The sequence below is a fragment of the Argiope bruennichi genome, chromosome 5, assembly GCF_947563725.1.
Source record: "Argiope bruennichi chromosome 5, qqArgBrue1.1, whole genome shotgun sequence".
Classification (NCBI taxonomy): domain Eukaryota; kingdom Metazoa; phylum Arthropoda; class Arachnida; order Araneae; family Araneidae; genus Argiope; species Argiope bruennichi.
Genome location: NC_079155.1, coordinates 25775273 through 25793472, shown reverse-complemented (window position 1 = coordinate 25793472; position 18200 = coordinate 25775273). Strand labels below are relative to the sequence as shown.

Here is an 18200-nt window from a genome sequence, read left to right as displayed (position 1 = left end):
AGCATCTGACGTGTCGGGGGTGTAGCTCAGTGGTAGAGCGTTCGCTTTGCATGTGAAAGGCCCGGGGTTCAATCCCCCGCACCTCCAAATTTTCTTCATTTATTTTAGATATTTTGAAGAAAACGGATACACGTAATTTGGTGACGGTAGTATGATATAAATAATTATAACTTTCATTTAAAATATTTAGCTATTTGGGGATGAATATCAAACAAAGCGGCTCAATTTGTGTACCTTCTTTTTCTTCGGAGCCTGGTAGAATGTTAATGAAACCGCTCATCTTAGATCAAGCGAGTTCGCAATAATCAGCTTCATAGAGAAGCATCTGACGTGTCGGGGGTGTAGCTCAGTGGTAGAGCGTTCACTTTGCATGTGAAAGGTCCGGAGTTCAATCCCCCGCACCTCCAAATTTTCTTCATTTATTCTAGATATTTTGAAGAAAACGGATACACGTAATTTGTTGACGGTATATGATATAAATAATTATAACTTTCATTTAAAATATTTAGCTATTTGGGGATGAATATCAAACAAAGCGGCTCAATTTGTGTACATTCTTTTTCTTCGGAGCCTGGTAGAATGTTAATAAAACCACTCATCTTCCATCACGCGAGTTCGCATTAATCAGCTTCTTAGAGAAGCATCTGACGTGTCGGGGGTGTAGCTCAGTGGTAGAGCGTTCGCTTTGCATGTGAAAGGCCCGGAGCTCAATCCCCCGCACCTCCAAATTTTCTTCATTTATTCTAGATATTTTGAAGAAATCGGATACACGTAATTTGTTGAAGGTAGTATGATATAAATAACTATAACTTTCATTTAAAATATTTAGCTATTTGGTTATAAATATCAAGCAAAGCGGCTCAATTTGTGTACCTTCTTTTTCTTCGGAGCCTGGTAGAATGTTAATGAAACCGCTCATCTTCCATCACGCGAGTTCGCATTAATCAGCTTCATAGAGAAGCACCTGACGCGTCGGGGGTGTAGCTCAGTGGTAGAGCGTTCGCTTTGCATGTGAAAGGCCCGGGGTTCAATCCCCCGCAACTCCAAATTTTCTTCATTTATTCTAGATATTTTGAAGAAAACGGATACACGTAATTTGTTGACGGTAGTATGATATAAATAGCTATAACATTCATTTAAAATATTTAGCTATTTGGGGATAAATATCAAGCAAAGCGGCTCAATTTGTGTACCTTCTTTTCCTTCGGAGCCTGGTAGAATGTTAATGAAACCGCTCATCTTCCATCACGCGAGTTCACATTAATCAGCTTCATAGAGAGGCATCTGACATGTCGGGGGTGTAGCTCAGTGGTAGAGCGTTCGCTTTGCATGTGAAAGGCCCGGGGTTCAATCCCCCGCACCTCCAAATTTTCTTCATTTATTTTAGATATTTTGAAGAAAACGGATACACGTAATTTGGTGACGGTAGTATGATATAAATAACTATAACTTTCATTTAAAATATTTAGCTATTTGGGGATGAATATCAAGCAAAGCGGCTCAATTTGTGTACCTTCTTTTTCTTCGGAGCCTGGTAGAATGTTAATGAAACCGCTCATCTTAGATCAAGCGAGTTCGCAATAATCAGCTTCATAGAGAAGCATCTGACGTGTCGGGGGTGTAGCTCAGTGGTAGAGCGTTCGCTTTGCATGTGAAAGGCCCGGGGTTCAATCCCCCGCACCGCCAAATTTTCTTCATTTATTCTAGATATTTTGAAGAAAACGGATACACGTAATTTGTTGACGGTATATGATATAAATAATTAAAACTTTCATTTAAAATATTTAGCTATTTGGGGATGAATATCAAACAAAGCGGCTCAATTTGTGTACATTCTTTTTCTTCGGAGCCTGGTAGAATGTTAATAAAACCACTCATCTTCCATCACGCGACTTCGCATTAATCAGCTTCATAGAGAAGCATCTGACGTGTCGGGGGTGTAGCTCAGTGGTAGAGCGTTCGCTTTGCATGTGAAAGGCCCGGGGTTCAATTCCCCGCACCTCCAAATTTTCTTCATTTATTTTAGATATTTTGAAGAAAACGGATACACGTAATTTGGTGACGGTAGTATGATATAAATAACTATAACTTTCATTTAAAATATTTAGCTATTTGGGGATGAATATCAAGCAAAGCGGCTCAATTTGTGTACCTTCTTTTTCTTCGGAGCCTGGTAGAATGTTAATGAAACCGCTCATCTTAGATCAAGCGAGTTCGCAATAATCAGCTTCATAGAGAAGCATCTGACGTGTCGGGGGTGTAGCTCAGTGGTAGAGCGTTCGCTTTGCATGTGAAAGGCCCGGGGTTCAATCCCCCGCACCGCCAAATTTTCTTCATTTATTCTAGATATTTTGAAGAAAACGGATACACGTAATTTGGTGACGGTAGTATGATATAAATAACTATAACTTTCATTTAAAATATTTAGCTATTTGGGGATGAATATCAAGCAAAGCGGCTCAATTTGTGTACCTTCTTTTTCTTCGGAGCCTGGTAGAATGTTAATGAAACCGCTCATCTTAGATCAAGCGAGTTCGCAATAATCAGCTTCATAGAGAAGCATCTGACGTGTCGGGGGTGTAGCTCAGTGGTAGAGCGTTCGCTTTGCATGTGAAAGGCCCGGGGTTCAATCCCCCGCACCTCCAAATTTTCTTCATTTATTTTAGATATTTTGAAGAAAACGGATACATGTAATTTGGTGACGGCAGTATGATATAAATAACTATAACTTTCATTTAAAATATTTAGCTATTTGGGGATGAATATCAAGCAAAGCGGCTCAATTTGTGTACCTTCTTTTTCTTCGGAGCCTGGTAGAATGTTAATGAAACCGCTCATCTTAGATCAAGCGAGTTCGCAATAATCAGCTTCATAGAGAAGCATCTGACGTGTCGGGGGTGTAGCTCAGTGGTAGAGCGTTCGCTTTGCATGTGAAAGGCCCGGGGTTCAATCCCCCGCACCTCCAAATTTTCTTCATTTATTTTAAATATTTTGAAGAAAACGGATACACGTAATTTGGTGACGGTAGTATGATATAAATAACTATAACTTTCATTTAAAATATTTAGCTATTTGGGGATGAATATCAAACAAAGCGGCTCAATTTGTGTACCTTCTTTTTCTTCGGAGCCTGGTAGAATGTTAATGAAACCGCTCATCTTAGATCAAGCGAGTTCGCAATAATCAGCTTCATAGAGAAGCATCTGACGTGTCGGGGGTGTAGCTCAGTGATAGAGCGTTCGCTTTGCATGTGAAAGGCCCGGGGTTCAATCCCCCGCACCTCCAAATTTTCTTCATTTATTTTAGATATTTTGAAGAAAACGGATACACGTAATTTGGTGACGGTAGTATGATATAAATAATTATAACTTTCATTTAAAATATTTAGCTATTTGGGGATGAATATCAAACAAAGCGGCTCAATTTGTGTACCTTCTTTTTCTTCGGAGCCTGGTAGAATGTTAATAAAACCACTCATCTTCCATCACGCGAGTTCGCATTAATCAGCTTCATAGAGAAGCATCTGACGTGTCGGGGGTGTAGCTCAGTGGTAGAGCGTTCGCTTTGCATGTGAAAGGCCCGGGGTTCAATCCCCCGCACCTCCAAATTTTCTTCATTTATTTTAGATATTTTGAAGAAAACGGATACACGTAATTTGGTGACGGTAGTATGATATAAATAACTATAACTTTCATTTAAAATATTTAGCTATTTGGGGATGAATATCAAGCAAAGCGGCTCAATTTGTGTACCTTCTTTTTCTTCGGAGCCTGGTAGAATGTTAATGAAACCGCTCATCTTAGATCAAGCGAGTTCGCAATAATCAGCTTCATAGAGAAGCATCTGACGTGTCGGGGGTGTAGCTCAGTGGCAGAGCGTTCGCTTTGCATGTGAAAGGTCCGGAGTTCAATCCCCCGCACCTCCAAATTTTCTTCATTTATTCTAGATATTTTGAAGAAAACGGATACACGTAATTTGTTGACGGTATATGATATAAATAATTATAACTTTCATTTAAAATATTTAGCTATTTGGGGATGAATATCAAACAAAGCGGCTCAATTTGTGTACATTCTTTTTCTTCGGAGCCTGGTAGAATGTTAATAAAACCACTCATCTTCCATCACGCGAGTTCGCATTAATCAGCTTCATAGAGAAGCATCTGACGTGTCGGGGGTGTAGCTCAGTGGTAGAGCGTTCGCTTTGCATGTGAAAGGCCCGGAGCTCAATCCCCCGCACCTCCAAATTTTCTTCATTTATTCTAGATATTTTGAAGAAATCGGATACACGTAATTTGTTGAAGGTAGTATGATATAAATAACTATAACTTTCATTTAAAATATTTAGCTATTTGGTTATAAATATCAAGCAAAGCGGCTCAATTTGTGTACCTTCTTTTTCTTCGGAGCCTGGTAGAATGTTAATGAAACCGCTCATCTTCCATCACGCGAGTTCGCATTAATCAGCTTCATAGAGAAGCACCTGACGCGTCGGGGGTGTAGCTCAGTGGTAGAGCGTTCGCTTTGCATGTGAAAGGCCCGGGGTTCAATCCCCCGCAACTCCAAATTTTCTTCATTTATTCTAGATATTTTGAAGAAAACGGATACACGTAATTTGTTGACGGTAGTATGATATAAATAGCTATAACATTCATTTAAAATATTTAGCTATTTGGGGATAAATATCAAGCAAAGCGGCTCAATTTGTGTACCTTCTTTTCCTTCGGAGCCTGGTAGAATGTTAATGAAACCGCTCATCTTCCATCACGCGAGTTCACATTAATCAGCTTCATAGAGAGGCATCTGACATGTCGGGGGTGTAGCTCAGTGGTAGAGCGTTCGCTTTGCATGTGAAAGGCCCGGGGTTCAATCCCCCGCACCTCCAAATTTTCTTCATTTATTTTAGATATTTTGAAGAAAACGGATACACGTAATTTGGTGACGGTAGTATGATATAAATAACTATAACTTTCATTTAAAATATTTAGCTATTTGGGGATGAATATCAAGCAAAGCGGCTCAATTTGTGTACCTTCTTTTTCTTCGGAGCCTGGTAGAATGTTAATGAAACCGCTCATCTTAGATCAAGCGAGTTCGCAATAATCAGCTTCATAGAGAAGCATCTGACGTGTCGGGGGTGTAGCTCAGTGGTAGAGCGTTCGCTTTGCATGTGAAAGGCCCGGGGTTCAATCCCCCGCACCTCCAAATTTTCTTCATTTATTCTAGATATTTTGAAGAAAACGGATACACGTAATTTGTTGACGGTAGTATGATATAAAAAACTATAACTTTCATTTAAAATATTTAGCTATTTGGGGATGAATATCAAACAAAGCGGCTCAATTTGTGTACCTTCTTTTTCTTCGGAGCCTGGTAGAATGTTAATAAAACCACTCATCTTCCATCACGCGAGTTCGCATTAATCAGCTTCATAGAGAAGCACCTGACGTGTCGGGGGTGTAGCTCAGTGGTAGAGCGTTCGCTTTGCATGTGAAAGGCCCGGAGCTCAATCCCCCGCACCTCCAAATTTTCTTCATTTATTCTAGATATTTTGAAGAAATCGGATACACGTAATTTGTTGAAGGTAGTATGATATAAATAACTATAACTTTCATTTAAAATATTTAGCTATTTGGTTATAAATATCAAGCAAAGCGGCTCAATTTGTGTACCTTCTTTTTCTTCGGAGCCTGGTAGAATGTTAATGAAACCGCTCATCTTCCATCACGCGAGTTCGCATTAATCAGCTTCATAGAGAAGCACCTGACGCGTCGGGGGTGTAGCTCAGTGGTAGAGCGTTCGCTTTGCATGTGAAAGGCCCGGGGTTCAATCCCCCGCAACTCCAAATTTTCTTCATTTATTCTAGATATTTTGAAGAAAACGGATACACGTAATTTGTTGACGGTAGTATGATATAAATAGCTATAACATTCATTTAAAATATTTAGCTATTTGGGGATAAATATCAAGCAAAGCGGCTCAATTTGTGTACCTTCTTTTCCTTCGGAGCCTGGTAGAATGTTAATGAAACCGCTCATCTTCCATCACGCGAGTTCACATTAATCAGCTTCATAGAGAGGCATCTGACATGTCGGGGGTGTAGCTCAGTGGTAGAGCGTTCGCTTTGCATGTGAAAGGCCCGGGGTTCAATCCCCCGCACCTCCAAATTTTCTTCATTTATTTTAGATATTTTGAAGAAAACGGATACACGTAATTTGGTGACGGTAGTATGATATAAATAACTATAACTTTCATTTAAAATATTTAGCTATTTGGGGATGAATATCAAGCAAAGCGGCTCAATTTGTGTACCTTCTTTTTCTTCGGAGCCTGGTAGAATGTTAATGAAACCGCTCATCTTAGATCAAGCGAGTTCGCAATAATCAGCTTCATAGAGAAGCATCTGACGTGTCGGGGGTGTAGCTCAGTGGTAGAGCGTTCGCTTTGCATGTGAAAGGCCCGGGGTTCAATCCCCCGCACCTCCAAATTTTCTTCATTTATTCTAGATATTTTGAAGAAAACGGATACACGTAATTTGTTGACGGTAGTATGATATAAAAAACTATAACTTTCATTTAAAATATTTAGCTATTTGGGGATGAATATCAAACAAAGCGGCTCAATTTGTGTACCTTCTTTTTCTTCGGAGCCTGGTAGAATGTTAATAAAACCACTCATCTTCCATCACGCGAGTTCGCATTAATCAGCTTCATAGAGAAGCACCTGACGTGTCGGGGGTGTAGCTCAGTGGTAGAGCGTTCGCTTTGCATGTGAAAGGCCCGGGGTTCAATCCCCCGCACCTCCAAATTTTCTTCATTTATTCTAGATATTTTGAAGAAATCGGATACACGTAATTTGTTGAAGGTAGTATGATATAAATAACTATAACTTTCATTTAAAATATTTAGCTATTTGGTTATAAATATCAAGCAAAGCGGCTCAATTTGTGTACCTTCTTTTTCTTCGGAGCCTGGTAGAATGTTAATGAAACCGCTCATCTTCCATCACGCGAGTTCGCATTAATCAGCTTCATAGAGAAGCACCTGACGCGTCGGGGGTGTAGCTCAGTGGTAGAGCGTTCGCTTTGCATGTGAAAGGCCCGGGGTTCAATCCCCCGCAACTCCAAATTTTCTTCATTTATTCTAGATATTTTGAAGAAAACGGATACACGTAATTTGTTGACGGTAGTATGATATAAATAGCTATAACATTCATTTAAAATATTTAGCTATTTGGGGATAAATATCAAGCAAAGCGGCTCAATTTGTGTACCTTCTTTTCCTTCGGAGCCTGGTAGAATGTTAATGAAACCGCTCATCTTCCATCACGCGAGTTCACATTAATCAGCTTCATAGAGAGGCATCTGACATGTCGGGGGTGTAGCTCAGTGGTAGAGCGTTCGCTTTGCATGTGAAAGGCCCGGGGTTCAATCCCCCGCACCTCCAAATTTTCTTCATTTATTTTAGATATTTTGAAGAAAACGGATACACGTAATTTGGTGACGGTAGTATGATATAAATAACTATAACTTTCATTTAAAATATTTAGCTATTTGGGGATGAATATCAAGCAAAGCGGCTCAATTTGTGTACCTTCTTTTTCTTCGGAGCCTGGTAGAATGTTAATGAAACCGCTCATCTTAGATCAAGCGAGTTCGCAATAATCAGCTTCATAGAGAAGCATCTGACGTGTCGGGGGTGTAGCTCAGTGGTAGAGCGTTCGCTTTGCATGTGAAAGGCCCGGGGTTCAATCCCCCGCACCTCCAAATTTTCTTCATTTATTCTAGATATTTTGAAGAAAACGGATACACGTAATTTGTTGACGGTAGTATGATATAAATAACTATAACTTTCATTTAAAATATTTAGCTATTTGGGGATGAATATCAAGCAAAGCGGCTCAATTTGTGTACCTTCTTTTTCTTCGGAGCCTGGTAGAATGTTTATGAAACCGCTCCTCTTCCATCACGCGAGTTCGCATTAATCAGCTTCATAGAGAAGCACCTGACGTGTCGGGGGTGTAGCTCAGTGGTAGAGCGTTCGCTTTGCATGTGAAAGGCCCGGTGTTCAATCCCCCGCACCTCCAAATTTTCTTCATTTGTTCTAGATATTTTGAAGAAACCGGATACACGTAATTTGTTGACGGTAGTATGATATAAAAAACTATAACCTTCATTTAAAATATGCAACTATTTGGGAATGAATATCAAGCAAAGCGGCTCAATTTGTGTACCTTCTTTTTCTTCGGAGCCTGGTAGAATGTTAATGAAACCGCTCATCTTCCATCACGCGAGTTCGCATTCATCAGCTTCATGGAGAAGCACCTAACGTGTCGGGTGTGTAGCTCAGTGGTAGCGCGTTCGCTTTGCATGTGAAAGGCCCGGGGTTCAATCCCCCGCCCCTCAAATTTTCTTCTTTTATTCTAGATCTTTTGAAGAAAATGGATACACGTAATTTGTTGACGGTAGTATGATATAAATAACTTTATTTTTCATTTAAAATATTTAGCTATTTGGGGATGAATATCAAGCAAAGTGGCTCAATTTCTGTACCTTCTTTTTTTTCGGAGCCTGGTAGAATGTTATTGAAACCGTTCATCTTAGATCAAGCGAGTTCGCAATAATCAGCTTCATAGAGAAGCATCTGACGTGTCGGGGGTGTAGCTCAGTGGTAGAGCGTTCGCTTTGCATGTGAAAGGCCCGGGGTTCAATCCCCCGCACCTCCAAATTTTCTTCATTTATTTTAGATATTTTGAAGAAAACGGATACACGTAATTTGGTGACGGTAGTATGATATAAATAACTATAACTTTCATTTAAAATATTTAGCTATTTGGGGATGAATATCAAACAAAGCGGCTCAATTTGTGTACCTTCTTTTTCTTCGGAGCCTGGTAGAATGTTAATGAAACCGCTCATCTTAGATCAAGCGAGTTCGCAATAATCAGCTTCATAGAGAAGCATCTGACGTGTCGGGGGTGTAGCTCAGTGGTAGAGCGTTCGCTTTGCATGTGAAAGGCCCGGGGTTCATTCCCCCGCACCTCCAAATTTTCTTCATTTATTTTAGATATTTTGAAGAAAACGGATACACGTAATTTGGTGACGGTAGTATGATATAAATAATTATAACTTTCATTTAAAATATTTAGCTATTTGGGGATGAATATCAAACAAAGCGGCTCAATTTGTGTACCTCCTTTTTCTTCGGAGCCTGGTAGAATGTTAATAAAACCACTCATCTTCCATCACGCGAGTTCGCATTAATCAGCTTCATAGAGAAGCATCTGACGTGTCGGGGGTGTAGCTCAGTGGTAGAGCGTTCGCTTTGCATGTGAAAGGCCCGGGGTTCAATCCCCCGCACCTCCAAATTTTCTTCATTTATTTTAGATATTTTGAAGAAAACGGATACACGTAATTTGGTGACGGTAGTATGATATAAATAACTATAACTTTCATTTAAAATATTTAGCTATTTGGGGATGAATATCAAGCAAAGCGGCTCAATTTGTGTACCTTCTTTTTCTTCGGAGCCTGGTAGAATGTTAATGAAACCGCTCATCTTAGATCAAGCGAGTTCGCAATAATCAGCTTCATAGAGAAGCATCTGACGTGTCGGGGGTGTAGCTCAGTGGTTGAGCGTTCGCTTTGCATGTGAAAGGCCCGGGGTTCAATCCCCCGCACCTCCAAATTTTCTTCATTTATTCTAGATATTTTGAAGAAAACGGATACACGTAATTTGTTGACGGTATATGATATAAATAATTAAAACTTTCATTTAAAATATTTAGCTATTTGGGGATGAATATCAAACAAAGCGGCTCAATTTGTGTACATTCTTTTTCTTCGGAGCCTGGTAGAATGTTAATGAAACCGCTCATCTTAGATCAAGCGAGTTCGCAATAATCAGCTTCATAGAGAAGCATCAGTCGTGTCGGGGGTGTAGCTCAGTGGTAGAGCGTCGCTTTGCATGTGAAAGGCCCGGGGTTCAATCCCCCGCACCTCCAAATTTTCTTCATTTATTTTAGATATTTTGAAGAAAACGGATACACGTAATTTGATGACGGTAGTATGATATAAATAACTATAACTTTCATTTAAAATATTTAGCTATTTGGGGATGAATATCAAGCAAAGCGGCTCAATTTGTGTACCTTCTTTTTCTTCGGAGTCTGGTAGAATGTTAATGAAACCGCTCATCTTAGATCAAGCGAGTTCGCAATAATCAGCTTCATAGAGAAGCATCTGACGTGTCGGGGGTGTAGCTCATTGGTAGAGCGTTCGCTTTGCATGTGAAAGGCACGGGGTTCAATCCCCCGCACCTCCAAATTTTCTTCATTTATTCTAGATATTTTGAAGAAAACGGATACACGTAATTTGGTGACGGAAGTATGATATAAATAACTATAACTTTCATTTAAAATATTTAGCTATTTGGGGATGAATATCAAGCAAAGCGGCTCAATTTGTGTACCTTCTTTTTCTTCGGAGCCTGGTAGAATGTTAATGAAACCGCTCATCTTAGATCAAGCGAGTTCGCAATAATCAGCTTCATAGAGAAGCATCTGACGTGTCGGGGGTGTAGCTCATTGGTAGAGCGTTCGCTTTGCATGTGAAAGGCACGGGGTTCAATCCCCCGCACCTCCAAATTTTCTTCATTTATTCTAGATATTTTGAAGAAAACGGATACACGTAATTTGTTGACGGTAGTATGATATAAATAACTATAACTTTCATTTAAAATATTTAGCTATTTGGGGATGAATATCAAGCAAAGCGGCTCAATTTGTGTACCTTCTTTTTCTTCGGAGCCTGGTAGAATGTTAATGAAACCGCTCATCTTAGATCAAGCGAGTTCGCAATAATCAGCTTCATAGAGAAGCATCTGACGTGTCGGGGGTGTAGCTCAGTGGTAGAGCGTTCGCTTTGCATGTGAAAGGCCCGGGGTTCAATCCCCCGCACCTCCAAATTTTCTTCATTTATTTTAGATATTTTGAAGAAAACGGATACACGTAATTTGGTGACGGTAGTATGATATAAATAACTATAACTTTCATTTAAAATATTTAGCTATTTGGGGATGAATATCAAGCAAAGCGGCTCAATTTGTGTACCTTCTTTTTCTTCGGAGCCTGGTAGAATGTTAATGAAACCGCTCATCTTAGATCAAGCGAGTTCGCAATAATCAGCTTCATAGAGAAGCATCTGACGTGTCGGGGGTGTAGCTCAGTGGTAGAGCGTTCGCTTTGCATGTGAAAGGTCCGGGGTTCAATCCCCCGCACCTCCAAATTTTCTTCATTTATTCTAGATATTTTGAAGAAAACGGATACACGTAATTTGTTAACGGTATATGATATAAATAATTAAAACTTTCATTTAAAATATTTAGCTATTTGGGGATGAATATCAAACAAAGCGGCTCAATTTGTGTACATTCTTTTTCTTCGGAGCCTGGTAGAATGTTAATAAAACCACTAATCTTCCATCACGCGAGTTCGCAATAATCAGCTTCATAAAAAAGCATCTGACGTGTCGGGGGTGTAGCTCAGTGGTAGAGCGTTCGCTTTGCATGTGAAAGGCCCGGGGTTCAATCCCCCGCACCTCCAAATTTTCTTCATTTATTTTAGATATTTTGAAGAAAACGGATACACGTAATTTGGTGACGGTAGTATGATATAAATAACTATAACTTTCATTTAAAATATTTAGCTATTTGGGGATGAATATCAAGCAAAGCGGCTCAATTTGTGTACCTTCTTTTTCTTCGGAGCCTGGTAGAATGTTAATGAAACCGCTCATCTTAGATCAAGCGAGTTCGCAATAATCAGCTTCATAGAGAAGCATCTGACGTGTCGGGGGTGTAGCTCAGTGGTAGAGCGTTCGCTTTGCATGTGAAAGGTCCGGGGTTCAATCCCCCGCACCTCCAAATTTTCTTCATTTATTCTAGATATTTTGAAGAAAACGGATACACGTAATTTGTTAACGGTATATGATATAAATAATTAAAACTTTCATTTAAAATATTTAGCTATTTGGGGATGAATATCAAACAAAGCGGCTCAATTTGTGTACATTCTTTTTCTTCGGAGCCTGGTAGAATGTTAATAAAACCACTAATCTTCCATCACGCGAGTTCGCAATAATCAGCTTCATAAAAAAGCATCTGACGTGTCGGGGGTGTAGCTCAGTGGTAGAGCGTTCGCTTTGCATGTGAAAGGCCCGGGGTTCAATCTCCCGCACCTCCAAATTTTCTTCATTTATTTTAGATATTTTGAAGAAAACGGATACACGTAATTTGGTGACGGTAGTATGATATAAATAATTATAACTTTCATTTAAAATATTTAGCTATTTGGGAATGAATATCAAACAAAGCGGCTCAATTTATGTACCTTCTTTTTCTTCGGAGCCTGGTAGAATGTTAATAAAACCACTCATCTTCCATCACGCGAGTTCGCATTAATCAGCTTCATAGAGAAGCATCTGACGTGTCAGGGGTGTAGCTCAGTGGTAGAGCGTTCGCTTTGCATGTGAAAGGCCCGGGGTTCAATTCCCCGCACCTGCAAATTTTCTTCATTTATTTTAGATATTTTGAAGAAAACGGATACACGTAATTTGGTGACGGTAGTATGATATAAATAACTATAACTTTCATTTAAAATATTTAGCTATTTGGGGATGAATATCAAGCAAAGCGGCTCAATTTGTGTACCTTCTTTTTCTTCGGAGCCTGGTAGAATGTTAATAAAACCACTCATCTTCCATCACGCGAGTTCGCATTAATCAGCTTCATAGAGAAGCATCTGACGTTGTCGGGGGTGTAGCTCAGTGGTAGAGCGTTCGCTTTGCATGTGAAAGGCCCGGGGTTCAATCCCCCGCACCTCCAAATTTTCTTCATTTATTTTAGATATTTTGAAGAAAACGGATACACGTAATTTGGTGACGGTAGTATGATATAAATAACTATAACTTTCATTTAAAATATTTAGCTATTTGGGGATGAATATCAAGCAAAGCGGCTCAATTTGTGTACCTTCTTTTTCTTCGGAGCCTGGTAGAATGTTAATGAAACCGCTCAACTTAGATCAAGCGAGTTCGCAATAATCAGCTTCATAGAGAAGCATCTGACGTGTCGGGGGTGTAGCTCAGTGGTAGAGCGTTCGCTTTGCATGTGAAAGGCCCGGGGTTCAATCCCCCGCACCTCCAAATTTTCTTCATTTATTCTAGATATTTTGAAGAAAACGGATACACGTAATTTGTTGACGGTAGTATGATATAAAAAACTATAACTTTCATTTAAAATATTTAGCTATTTGGGGATGAATATCAAACAAAGCGGCTCAATTTGTGTACCTTCTTTTTCTTCGGAGCCTGGTAGAATGTTAATAAAACCACTCATCTTCCATCACGCGAGTTCGCAATAATCAGCTTCATAGAGAAGCATCTGACGTGTCGGGGGTGTAGCTCAGTGGTAGAGCGTTCGCTTTGCATGTGAAAGGCCCGGGGTTCAATCCCCCGCACCTCCAAATTTTCTTCATTTATTCTAGATATTTTGAAGAAAACGGATACACGTAATTTGTTGACGGTAGTATGATATAAAAAACTATAACTTTCATTTAAAATAGGCAGCTATTTGCGAATAAATATCAAGCAAAGCGGCTCAATTTGGGTACCTTCTTTTTCTTCGGAGCCAGGTAGAATGTTTATGAAACCGCTCCTCTTCCATCACGCGAGTTCGCATTAATCAGCTTCATAGAGAAGCACCTGACGTGTCGGGGGTGTAGCTCAGTGGTAGAGCGTTCGCTTTGCATGTGAAAGGCCCGGGGTTCAATCCCCCGCACCTCCAAATTTTCTTTATTTGTTCTAGATCTTTTGAAGAAAATGGATACACGCAATTTGTTGACGGTAGTATGATATAAATAACTTTATTTTTCATTTAAAATATTTAGCTATTTGGGGATGAATATCAAGCAAAGTGGCTCAATTTCTGTACCTTCTTTTTTTTCGGAGCCTGGTAGAATGTTATTGAAACCGTTCATCTTAGATCAAGCGAGTTCGCAATAATCAGCTTCATAGAGAAGCATCTGACGTGTCGGGGGTGTAGCTCAGTGGTAGAGCGTTCGCTTTGCATGTGAAAGGCCCGGGGTTCAATCCCCCGCACCTCCAAATTTTCTTCATTTATTTTAGATATTTTGAAGAAAACGGATACACGTAATTTGGTGACGGTAGTATGATATAAATAACTATAACTTTCATTTAAAATATTTAGCTATTTGGGGATGAATATCAAACAAAGCGGCTCAATTTGTGTACCTTCTTTTTCTTCGGAAGCCTGGTAGAATGTTAATGAAACCGCTCATCTTAGATCAAGCGAGTTCGCAATAATCAGCTTCATAGAGAAACATCTGACGTGTCGGGGGTGTAGCTCAGTGGTAGAGCGTTCGCTTTGCATGTGAAAGGCCCGGGGTTCAATCCCCCGCACCTCCAAATTTTCTTCATTTATTTTAGATATTTTGAAGAAAACGGATACACGTAATTTGGTGACGGTAGTATGATATAAATAACTATAACTTTCATTTAAAATATTTAGCTATTTGGGGATGAATATCAAGCAAAGCGGCTCAATTTGTGTACCTTCTTTTTCTTCGGAGCCTGGTAGAATGTTAATGAAACCGCTCATCTTAGATCAAGCGAGTTCGCAATAATCAGCTTCATAGAGAAGCATCTGACGTGTCGGGGGTGTAGCTCAGTGGTAGAGCGTTCGCTTTGCATGTGAAAGGCCCGGGGTTCAATCCCCCGCACCTCCAAATTTTCTTCATTTATTCTAGATATTTTGAAGAAAACGGATACACGTAATTTGTTGACGGTATATGATATAAATAATTAAAACTTTCATTTAAAATATTTAGCTATTTGGGGATGAATATCAAACAAAGCGACTCAATTTGTGTACATTCTTTTTCTTCGGAGCCTGGTAGAATGTTAATAAAACCACTAATCTTCCATCACGCGAGTTCGCAATAATCAGCTTCATAAAGAAGCATCTGACGTGTCGGGGGTGTAGCTCAGTGGTAGAGCGTTCGCTTTGCATGTGAAAGGCCCGGGGTTCAATCCCCCGCACCTCCAAATTTTCTTCATTTATTTTAGATATTTTGAAGAAAACGGATACACGTAATTTGGTGACGGTAGTATGATATAAATAATTATAACTTTCATTTAAAATATTTAGCTATTTGGGGATGAATATCAAACAAAGCGGCTCAATTTGTGTACCTTCTTTTTCTTCGGAGCCTGGTAGAATGTTAATAAAACCACTCATCTTCCATCACGCGAGTTCGCATTAATCAGCTTCATAGAGAAGCATCTGACGTGTCGGGGGTGTAGCTCAGTGGTAGAGCGTTCGCTTTGCATGTGAAAGGCCCGGGGTTCAATCCCCCGCACCTCCAAATTTTCTTCATTTATTTTAGATATTTTGAAGAAAACGGATACACGTAATTTGGTGACGGTAGTATGATATAAATAACTATAACTTTCATTTAAAATATTTATATATTTGGGGATGAATATCAAGCAAAGCGGCTCAATTTGTGTACCTTCTTTTTCTTCGGAGCCTGGTAGAATGTTAATGAAACCGCTCATCTTAGATCAAGCGAGTTCGCAATAATCAGCTTCATAGAGAAGCATCTGACGTGTCGAGGGTGTAACTCAGTGGTAGAGCGTTCGCTTTGCATGTGAAAGGCCCGGGGTTTAATCCCCCGCACCTCCAAATTTTCTTCATTTATTCTAGATATTTTGAAGAAAACGGATACACGTAATTTGTTGACGGTATATGATATAAATAATTAAAACTTTCATTTAAAATATTTAGCTATTTGGGGATGAATATCAAACAAAGCGGCTCAATTTGTGTACATTCTTTTTCTTCGGAGCCTGGTAGAATGTTAATAAAACCACTCATCTTCCATCACGCGAGTTCGCATTAATCAGCTTCATAGAGAAGCATCTGACGTGTCGGGGGTGTAGCTCAGTGGTAGAGCGTTCGCTTTGCATGTGAAAGGCCCGGAGTTCAATCCCCCGCACCTCCAAATTTTATTCATTTATTCTAGATATTTTGAAGAAATCGGATACACGTAATTTGTTGAAGGTAGTATGATATAAATAACTATAACTTTCATTTAAAATATTTAGCTATTTCGTTATAAATATCAAGTAAAGCGGCTCAATTTGTGTACCTTCTTTTTCTTCGGAGCCTGGTAGAATGTTAATGAAACCGCTCATCTTCCATCACGCGAGTTCGCATTAATCAGCTTCATAGAGAAGCACCTGACGTGTCGGGGGTGTAGCTCAGTGGTAGAGCGTTCGCTTTGCATGTGAAAGGCCCGGGGTTCAATCCCCCGCACCTCCAAATTTTCTTCATTTATTCTAGATATTTTGAAGAAAACGGATACACGTAATTTGTTGACGGTAGTATGATATAAATAGCTATAACATTCATTTAAAATATTTAGCTATTTGGGGATAAATATCAAGCAAAGCGGCTCAATTTGTGTACCTTCTTTTCCTTCGGAGCCTGGTAGAATGTTAATGAAACCGCTCATCTTCCATCACGCGAGTTCGCATTAATCAGCTTCATAGAGAGGCATCTGACATGTCGGGGGTGTAGCTCAGTGGTAGAGCGTTCGCTTTGCATGTGAAAGGCCCGGGTTTCAATCCCCCCCACCTCCAAATTTTCTTCATTTCTTCTAGATATTTTGAAGAAAACGGATACACGTAATTTGTTGACGGTAGTATGATATAAATAACTATAACTTTCATTTAAAATATTTAGCTATTTGGGGATGAATATGAAGCAAAGCAGCATAATTTGTGTATCTTCTTTTTCTTCGGAGCCTGGTGGAATGTTAATGAAACCGCTCATCTTAGATCAAGCGAGTTCGCAATAATCAGCTTCATAAAGAAGCATCTGACGTGTAGGGGGTGTAGCTCAGTGGTAGAGCGTTCGCTTTGCATGTGAAAGGCCCGGGGTTCAATCCCCCGCACCTCCAAATTTTCTTCATTTATTTTAGATATTTTGAAGAAAACGGATACACGTAATTTGGTGACGGTAGTATGATATAAATAATTATAATTTTCATTTAAAATATTTAGCTATTTGGGGATGAATATCAAACAAAGCGGCTCAATTTGTGTACCTTCTTTTTCTTCGGAGCCTGGTAGAATGTTAATAAAACCACTCATCTTCCATCACGCGAGTTCGCATTAATCAGCTTCATAGAGAAGCATCTGACGTGTCGGGGGTGTAGCTCAGTGGTAGAGCGTTCGCTTTGCATGTGAAAGGCCCGGGGTTCAATCCCCCGCACCTCCAAATTTTCTTCATTTATTTTAGATATTTTGAAGAAAACGGATACACGTAATTTGGTGACGGTAGTATGATATAAAAAACTATAACTTTCATTTAAAATATTTAGCTATTTGGGGATGAATATCAAACAAAGCGGCTCAATTTGTGTACCTTCTTTTTCTTCGGAGCCTGGTAGAATGTTAATAAAACCACTCATCTTCCATCACGCGAGTTCGCATTAATCAGCTTCATAGAGAAGCACCTGACGTGTCGGGGGTGTAGCTCAGTGGTAGAGCATTCGCTTTGCATGTGAAAGGCCCGGGTTTCAATCCCCCGCACCTCCAAATTTTCTTCATTTATTCTAGATATTTTGAAGAAAACGGATACACGTAATTTGTTGACGGTAGTATGATATAAATAACTATAACTTTCATTTAAAATATTTAGCTATTTGGGGATGAATATCAAGCAAAGCGGCTCAATTTGTGTACCTTCTTTTTCTTCGGAGCCTGGTAGAATGTTAATGAAGCCGCTCATATTAGATCAAGCGAGTTCGCAATAATCAGCTTCATAGAGAAGCATCTGACGTGTCGGGGGTGTAGCTCAGTGGTAAAGCGTTCGCTTTGCATGTGAAAGGCCCGGGGTTCAATCCCCCGCACCTCCAAATTTTCTTTATTTATTCTAGATATTTTGAAGAAAACGGATACACGTAATTTGTTGACGGTAGTATGATATAAATAGCTATAACATTCATTTAAATTATTTAGCTATTTGGGGATAAATATCAAGCAAAGCGGCTCAATTTGTGTACCTTCTTTTCCTTCGGAGCCTGGTAGAATGTTAATGAAACCGCTCATCTTCCATC

At 39.6% G+C, this 18200-nt stretch overlaps 56 non-coding genes across 56 annotated transcripts; all 56 read left to right on the top strand.

Annotated features, from left to right (window-relative positions):
* The first annotated feature begins 15 nt into the window (after nt 1-15).
* Nucleotides 16-87, top strand: Trnaa-ugc (transfer RNA alanine (anticodon UGC)). The gene has a single exon. It is a non-coding gene; the product is annotated as a tRNA-Ala (tRNA).
* A 248-nt stretch (nt 88-335) lies between these two features.
* On the top strand, nt 336-407 carry Trnaa-ugc (transfer RNA alanine (anticodon UGC)). The gene has a single exon. It is a non-coding gene; the product is annotated as a tRNA-Ala (tRNA).
* A 247-nt stretch (nt 408-654) lies between these two features.
* Nucleotides 655-726, top strand: Trnaa-ugc (transfer RNA alanine (anticodon UGC)). The gene has a single exon. It is a non-coding gene; the product is annotated as a tRNA-Ala (tRNA).
* A 248-nt stretch (nt 727-974) lies between these two features.
* Nucleotides 975-1046, top strand: Trnaa-ugc (transfer RNA alanine (anticodon UGC)). Its single transcript has one exon. It is a non-coding gene; the product is annotated as a tRNA-Ala (tRNA).
* Nucleotides 1047-1294: 248 nt separating this feature from the next.
* On the top strand, nt 1295-1366 carry Trnaa-ugc (transfer RNA alanine (anticodon UGC)). Its single transcript has one exon. It is a non-coding gene; the product is annotated as a tRNA-Ala (tRNA).
* Nucleotides 1367-1614: 248 nt separating this feature from the next.
* Nucleotides 1615-1686, top strand: Trnaa-ugc (transfer RNA alanine (anticodon UGC)). Its single transcript has one exon. It is a non-coding gene; the product is annotated as a tRNA-Ala (tRNA).
* A 247-nt stretch (nt 1687-1933) lies between these two features.
* On the top strand, nt 1934-2005 carry Trnaa-ugc (transfer RNA alanine (anticodon UGC)). Its single transcript has one exon. It is a non-coding gene; the product is annotated as a tRNA-Ala (tRNA).
* A 248-nt stretch (nt 2006-2253) lies between these two features.
* On the top strand, nt 2254-2325 carry Trnaa-ugc (transfer RNA alanine (anticodon UGC)). Its single transcript has one exon. It is a non-coding gene; the product is annotated as a tRNA-Ala (tRNA).
* A 248-nt stretch (nt 2326-2573) lies between these two features.
* Nucleotides 2574-2645, top strand: Trnaa-ugc (transfer RNA alanine (anticodon UGC)). Its single transcript has one exon. It is a non-coding gene; the product is annotated as a tRNA-Ala (tRNA).
* A 248-nt stretch (nt 2646-2893) lies between these two features.
* Trnaa-ugc (transfer RNA alanine (anticodon UGC)) lies at nt 2894-2965 on the top strand. Its single transcript has one exon. It is a non-coding gene; the product is annotated as a tRNA-Ala (tRNA).
* A 248-nt stretch (nt 2966-3213) lies between these two features.
* Trnaa-ugc (transfer RNA alanine (anticodon UGC)) lies at nt 3214-3285 on the top strand. The gene has a single exon. It is a non-coding gene; the product is annotated as a tRNA-Ala (tRNA).
* Nucleotides 3286-3533: 248 nt separating this feature from the next.
* Nucleotides 3534-3605, top strand: Trnaa-ugc (transfer RNA alanine (anticodon UGC)). The gene has a single exon. It is a non-coding gene; the product is annotated as a tRNA-Ala (tRNA).
* A 248-nt stretch (nt 3606-3853) lies between these two features.
* On the top strand, nt 3854-3925 carry Trnaa-ugc (transfer RNA alanine (anticodon UGC)). Its single transcript has one exon. It is a non-coding gene; the product is annotated as a tRNA-Ala (tRNA).
* A 247-nt stretch (nt 3926-4172) lies between these two features.
* On the top strand, nt 4173-4244 carry Trnaa-ugc (transfer RNA alanine (anticodon UGC)). Its single transcript has one exon. It is a non-coding gene; the product is annotated as a tRNA-Ala (tRNA).
* Nucleotides 4245-4492: 248 nt separating this feature from the next.
* On the top strand, nt 4493-4564 carry Trnaa-ugc (transfer RNA alanine (anticodon UGC)). The gene has a single exon. It is a non-coding gene; the product is annotated as a tRNA-Ala (tRNA).
* A 248-nt stretch (nt 4565-4812) lies between these two features.
* On the top strand, nt 4813-4884 carry Trnaa-ugc (transfer RNA alanine (anticodon UGC)). The gene has a single exon. It is a non-coding gene; the product is annotated as a tRNA-Ala (tRNA).
* A 248-nt stretch (nt 4885-5132) lies between these two features.
* Trnaa-ugc (transfer RNA alanine (anticodon UGC)) lies at nt 5133-5204 on the top strand. The gene has a single exon. It is a non-coding gene; the product is annotated as a tRNA-Ala (tRNA).
* A 248-nt stretch (nt 5205-5452) lies between these two features.
* On the top strand, nt 5453-5524 carry Trnaa-ugc (transfer RNA alanine (anticodon UGC)). The gene has a single exon. It is a non-coding gene; the product is annotated as a tRNA-Ala (tRNA).
* Nucleotides 5525-5772: 248 nt separating this feature from the next.
* On the top strand, nt 5773-5844 carry Trnaa-ugc (transfer RNA alanine (anticodon UGC)). Its single transcript has one exon. It is a non-coding gene; the product is annotated as a tRNA-Ala (tRNA).
* Nucleotides 5845-6092: 248 nt separating this feature from the next.
* On the top strand, nt 6093-6164 carry Trnaa-ugc (transfer RNA alanine (anticodon UGC)). The gene has a single exon. It is a non-coding gene; the product is annotated as a tRNA-Ala (tRNA).
* A 248-nt stretch (nt 6165-6412) lies between these two features.
* On the top strand, nt 6413-6484 carry Trnaa-ugc (transfer RNA alanine (anticodon UGC)). Its single transcript has one exon. It is a non-coding gene; the product is annotated as a tRNA-Ala (tRNA).
* Nucleotides 6485-6732: 248 nt separating this feature from the next.
* Trnaa-ugc (transfer RNA alanine (anticodon UGC)) lies at nt 6733-6804 on the top strand. Its single transcript has one exon. It is a non-coding gene; the product is annotated as a tRNA-Ala (tRNA).
* Nucleotides 6805-7052: 248 nt separating this feature from the next.
* Trnaa-ugc (transfer RNA alanine (anticodon UGC)) lies at nt 7053-7124 on the top strand. The gene has a single exon. It is a non-coding gene; the product is annotated as a tRNA-Ala (tRNA).
* Nucleotides 7125-7372: 248 nt separating this feature from the next.
* Nucleotides 7373-7444, top strand: Trnaa-ugc (transfer RNA alanine (anticodon UGC)). The gene has a single exon. It is a non-coding gene; the product is annotated as a tRNA-Ala (tRNA).
* A 248-nt stretch (nt 7445-7692) lies between these two features.
* On the top strand, nt 7693-7764 carry Trnaa-ugc (transfer RNA alanine (anticodon UGC)). The gene has a single exon. It is a non-coding gene; the product is annotated as a tRNA-Ala (tRNA).
* Nucleotides 7765-8012: 248 nt separating this feature from the next.
* On the top strand, nt 8013-8084 carry Trnaa-ugc (transfer RNA alanine (anticodon UGC)). The gene has a single exon. It is a non-coding gene; the product is annotated as a tRNA-Ala (tRNA).
* Nucleotides 8085-8651: 567 nt separating this feature from the next.
* Nucleotides 8652-8723, top strand: Trnaa-ugc (transfer RNA alanine (anticodon UGC)). Its single transcript has one exon. It is a non-coding gene; the product is annotated as a tRNA-Ala (tRNA).
* A 248-nt stretch (nt 8724-8971) lies between these two features.
* On the top strand, nt 8972-9043 carry Trnaa-ugc (transfer RNA alanine (anticodon UGC)). The gene has a single exon. It is a non-coding gene; the product is annotated as a tRNA-Ala (tRNA).
* A 248-nt stretch (nt 9044-9291) lies between these two features.
* Nucleotides 9292-9363, top strand: Trnaa-ugc (transfer RNA alanine (anticodon UGC)). The gene has a single exon. It is a non-coding gene; the product is annotated as a tRNA-Ala (tRNA).
* Nucleotides 9364-9611: 248 nt separating this feature from the next.
* Trnaa-ugc (transfer RNA alanine (anticodon UGC)) lies at nt 9612-9683 on the top strand. Its single transcript has one exon. It is a non-coding gene; the product is annotated as a tRNA-Ala (tRNA).
* Nucleotides 9684-9930: 247 nt separating this feature from the next.
* Trnaa-ugc (transfer RNA alanine (anticodon UGC)) lies at nt 9931-10001 on the top strand. The gene has a single exon. It is a non-coding gene; the product is annotated as a tRNA-Ala (tRNA).
* Nucleotides 10002-10249: 248 nt separating this feature from the next.
* On the top strand, nt 10250-10321 carry Trnaa-ugc (transfer RNA alanine (anticodon UGC)). The gene has a single exon. It is a non-coding gene; the product is annotated as a tRNA-Ala (tRNA).
* A 248-nt stretch (nt 10322-10569) lies between these two features.
* Trnaa-ugc (transfer RNA alanine (anticodon UGC)) lies at nt 10570-10641 on the top strand. Its single transcript has one exon. It is a non-coding gene; the product is annotated as a tRNA-Ala (tRNA).
* Nucleotides 10642-10889: 248 nt separating this feature from the next.
* On the top strand, nt 10890-10961 carry Trnaa-ugc (transfer RNA alanine (anticodon UGC)). Its single transcript has one exon. It is a non-coding gene; the product is annotated as a tRNA-Ala (tRNA).
* Nucleotides 10962-11209: 248 nt separating this feature from the next.
* Trnaa-ugc (transfer RNA alanine (anticodon UGC)) lies at nt 11210-11281 on the top strand. Its single transcript has one exon. It is a non-coding gene; the product is annotated as a tRNA-Ala (tRNA).
* Nucleotides 11282-11528: 247 nt separating this feature from the next.
* Nucleotides 11529-11600, top strand: Trnaa-ugc (transfer RNA alanine (anticodon UGC)). Its single transcript has one exon. It is a non-coding gene; the product is annotated as a tRNA-Ala (tRNA).
* A 248-nt stretch (nt 11601-11848) lies between these two features.
* Trnaa-ugc (transfer RNA alanine (anticodon UGC)) lies at nt 11849-11920 on the top strand. The gene has a single exon. It is a non-coding gene; the product is annotated as a tRNA-Ala (tRNA).
* A 247-nt stretch (nt 11921-12167) lies between these two features.
* Trnaa-ugc (transfer RNA alanine (anticodon UGC)) lies at nt 12168-12239 on the top strand. The gene has a single exon. It is a non-coding gene; the product is annotated as a tRNA-Ala (tRNA).
* A 249-nt stretch (nt 12240-12488) lies between these two features.
* Nucleotides 12489-12559, top strand: Trnaa-ugc (transfer RNA alanine (anticodon UGC)). The gene has a single exon. It is a non-coding gene; the product is annotated as a tRNA-Ala (tRNA).
* A 249-nt stretch (nt 12560-12808) lies between these two features.
* On the top strand, nt 12809-12880 carry Trnaa-ugc (transfer RNA alanine (anticodon UGC)). Its single transcript has one exon. It is a non-coding gene; the product is annotated as a tRNA-Ala (tRNA).
* A 248-nt stretch (nt 12881-13128) lies between these two features.
* Trnaa-ugc (transfer RNA alanine (anticodon UGC)) lies at nt 13129-13200 on the top strand. Its single transcript has one exon. It is a non-coding gene; the product is annotated as a tRNA-Ala (tRNA).
* A 248-nt stretch (nt 13201-13448) lies between these two features.
* Trnaa-ugc (transfer RNA alanine (anticodon UGC)) lies at nt 13449-13520 on the top strand. Its single transcript has one exon. It is a non-coding gene; the product is annotated as a tRNA-Ala (tRNA).
* Nucleotides 13521-13768: 248 nt separating this feature from the next.
* Nucleotides 13769-13840, top strand: Trnaa-ugc (transfer RNA alanine (anticodon UGC)). The gene has a single exon. It is a non-coding gene; the product is annotated as a tRNA-Ala (tRNA).
* Nucleotides 13841-14088: 248 nt separating this feature from the next.
* On the top strand, nt 14089-14160 carry Trnaa-ugc (transfer RNA alanine (anticodon UGC)). Its single transcript has one exon. It is a non-coding gene; the product is annotated as a tRNA-Ala (tRNA).
* Nucleotides 14161-14409: 249 nt separating this feature from the next.
* Trnaa-ugc (transfer RNA alanine (anticodon UGC)) lies at nt 14410-14481 on the top strand. Its single transcript has one exon. It is a non-coding gene; the product is annotated as a tRNA-Ala (tRNA).
* Nucleotides 14482-14729: 248 nt separating this feature from the next.
* Trnaa-ugc (transfer RNA alanine (anticodon UGC)) lies at nt 14730-14801 on the top strand. The gene has a single exon. It is a non-coding gene; the product is annotated as a tRNA-Ala (tRNA).
* Nucleotides 14802-15048: 247 nt separating this feature from the next.
* On the top strand, nt 15049-15120 carry Trnaa-ugc (transfer RNA alanine (anticodon UGC)). The gene has a single exon. It is a non-coding gene; the product is annotated as a tRNA-Ala (tRNA).
* Nucleotides 15121-15368: 248 nt separating this feature from the next.
* Trnaa-ugc (transfer RNA alanine (anticodon UGC)) lies at nt 15369-15440 on the top strand. Its single transcript has one exon. It is a non-coding gene; the product is annotated as a tRNA-Ala (tRNA).
* A 248-nt stretch (nt 15441-15688) lies between these two features.
* On the top strand, nt 15689-15760 carry Trnaa-ugc (transfer RNA alanine (anticodon UGC)). Its single transcript has one exon. It is a non-coding gene; the product is annotated as a tRNA-Ala (tRNA).
* A 247-nt stretch (nt 15761-16007) lies between these two features.
* Trnaa-ugc (transfer RNA alanine (anticodon UGC)) lies at nt 16008-16079 on the top strand. Its single transcript has one exon. It is a non-coding gene; the product is annotated as a tRNA-Ala (tRNA).
* A 248-nt stretch (nt 16080-16327) lies between these two features.
* On the top strand, nt 16328-16399 carry Trnaa-ugc (transfer RNA alanine (anticodon UGC)). The gene has a single exon. It is a non-coding gene; the product is annotated as a tRNA-Ala (tRNA).
* Nucleotides 16400-16647: 248 nt separating this feature from the next.
* On the top strand, nt 16648-16719 carry Trnaa-ugc (transfer RNA alanine (anticodon UGC)). Its single transcript has one exon. It is a non-coding gene; the product is annotated as a tRNA-Ala (tRNA).
* Nucleotides 16720-16967: 248 nt separating this feature from the next.
* Trnaa-ugc (transfer RNA alanine (anticodon UGC)) lies at nt 16968-17039 on the top strand. The gene has a single exon. It is a non-coding gene; the product is annotated as a tRNA-Ala (tRNA).
* Nucleotides 17040-17287: 248 nt separating this feature from the next.
* Trnaa-ugc (transfer RNA alanine (anticodon UGC)) lies at nt 17288-17359 on the top strand. The gene has a single exon. It is a non-coding gene; the product is annotated as a tRNA-Ala (tRNA).
* A 248-nt stretch (nt 17360-17607) lies between these two features.
* Nucleotides 17608-17679, top strand: Trnaa-ugc (transfer RNA alanine (anticodon UGC)). Its single transcript has one exon. It is a non-coding gene; the product is annotated as a tRNA-Ala (tRNA).
* A 248-nt stretch (nt 17680-17927) lies between these two features.
* Trnaa-ugc (transfer RNA alanine (anticodon UGC)) lies at nt 17928-17999 on the top strand. Its single transcript has one exon. It is a non-coding gene; the product is annotated as a tRNA-Ala (tRNA).
* The last annotated feature ends 201 nt before the right edge of the window (nt 18000-18200 follow it).